The sequence below is a fragment of the Lithobates pipiens genome, unplaced genomic scaffold (assembly GCF_037356315.1).
Source record: "Lithobates pipiens isolate NorthernLeopardFrog02 unplaced genomic scaffold, aLitPip1_a1.2 Scaffold_22, whole genome shotgun sequence".
Taxonomy (NCBI): domain Eukaryota; kingdom Metazoa; phylum Chordata; class Amphibia; order Anura; family Ranidae; genus Lithobates; species Lithobates pipiens.
Window position 1 is genome coordinate 256,729,515 of NW_027507784.1, and position 2,170 is coordinate 256,731,684.

Below are 2,170 nucleotides of genomic sequence, written 5' to 3' on the forward strand. Positions count from 1 at the left end.
TCGAGTTGAACATACGTTCGACTCGAACACCAAGCTCATCCCTAGTAAAGAAGTAGATGGCACTGAAAAAGTTTGTATTACAACAATCTGCTAAGTCGATGTTGTATAGAACCACACCATGGATTGAAAAATACCACTAATCACTCCACTTCTATGTGATGTCATGTGTTGAAGGGAGTGAATTAGCATCAATCATGCATATGGGCAAAAACCTATAACAGTATGGGCATAGTGATGTTTGAATATGCTATGCATTTGATCCAGCAAGTGGTGAATTGTTCGGGCCCAAGTGATCTGGGTAGATCATCAGTGATGCTGCGGATATGATCAATCTGCATATAATTGTATTACTCACTGTCCTGTATTCTTCCAGTGATTCCTCTGTGTGTGTGAAGATCGCCAGGCATCCTAGGTTAGAGCAGACTCACAGCATTTGCGTTCCAAGCGAGAGGAATGTATATCCTCAATGTTGCTATTGCAAGAAGATGTTGTCCTCTGCACATGTCGGGGAACACCAGCTGACTGATCAAGAAGCCGTACTCCCAATGGTGGAGACGGCTATCATCAGATAGAGCACTGTTAGTAGATTCGGCCATAAAGTCATGATATTCAGGATTCCAGGATTCTGCATCAGGTCAATCAAACAATTTAGGCATGCAGTACAGCAGGGGGTCTTTTCCTATGTTGTATCTACGTTTCGTTCTGCTCCTGGAACTTCATCCGGATATGGAGACCCTTTTCCTGTCACTGGTATATAAAGCATGTAGGCGCCGCCTATTGGCTGCTGTTCTTAAAGCAACAGTTCCAGCGTAAGGTCACTCATAGTTTTTTGTGCGGTCATCAGGGGATTCCACCACTTTATTGATTCGCACAATTATCCCATAACATAAGATAAATAAAAAAAAATTCTCATTGAAAGCCTGTGGCGTGCAAAACACACTCAAAAACTTCACCCAGTGCCAAAAAAATGTGCACACACATAAGGAGTGAAACACAAAAAAGTGCAACAGGTACACAAGCCCTCTGAAATCAGAGGGCCTTGCCCTGAATCCCCCGGGGCATTAGCCTCCTGACAGGGACAAGGGTACTTAAAACTTGGTCCATCTGGCCAAAACCAGACGGACCCCTTTCTTTAGAAGGTCTGCCAGACCCACCCAAGTACTAGGTGAGGCTCCTCCGAAGGGAGACCCCAGAAGAGAGGGGGCGAACTATGGCAGGAGGACATAAGTGGAGAGGAGAGTGAAAAAGGTGGCCATTGTGTAACACAATGACCAGGCCCTCCAGCCAGGAATAAAAAATTCCTCTGGTCCCAGCCAAATGGCCCGGCCCAAGAGGCAGGTGCTAAAAAAGCATATTATGGTGCAGTGACCTTGGTGCCCAAAATCAAAGTGACCCTCACCCACAGTGATTTTATGGCACCCCTGTACTGCCACTCCAGGGGCACATACTCCACAAGCTTTCCAGACCGCCCTGACTAACAGCCCAGACCACAGCACAGCCCCCACACCAGTCAGGAAGGCACGGAGTTCAGGAAGCCTGGGGAGAGCCTGCCAATCCACAAGCTCAACCCCTGCTCCCATCACTCCTACCTAATTACATTCAGAGATACTAAGCGTTCCTCTCCTGCATGCAGAGGAGGACCCAGTGTTCTCTCTTGAAAGACTGTCTGGAGCTAGAGCTACCCTAATCTAGAAGGCCAGAGACCCGATCCTCTGGGTTCAGAGCGCATGCAGCACCCATCCTCACCAGGAGCACCCTTCCGGACGGCTCAGACTCAGGTCCCATTGACACCAGCATGGATGCCCAGATGCTGACCCCTAACGAAACCGCCCCTTCCAGGTGCAATGACACCATTGGATTTGCTTCTGCCCTCCCCACACTCGGGAGTGATATCAGCGCCTCCTCTTGCAACTGATAAGAACAGATACTACACTTGATCTTAGCCAAAAGGCAGAGGAGCCCTATTCCCTAGGGTGTCTGCTAAAACAGTATATATAATGTTTGGGCATTCTGAGTAATTTTCTAGCAAAAGAATTATGATTTTTACATGTAGAAGAAAAGTGTCAGAATTGGCCTGGGTGGCAAGGGTTTAATTACCATAAGTAGGTAATACACAATTATTATATATTTTTTTTTTCAGATGACTTACAATATTTTCAAAATCTGTACT

The 2,170-nt window shown here is 46.6% G+C and overlaps 1 pseudogene; it reads right to left on the bottom strand.

Moving 5' to 3' along the window:
* Positions 1-1,852: 1,852 nt before the first annotated feature.
* Positions 1,853-1,963, bottom strand: LOC143925782 (U2 spliceosomal RNA; annotated as a pseudogene).
* Positions 1,964-2,170: the final 207 nt, after the last annotated feature.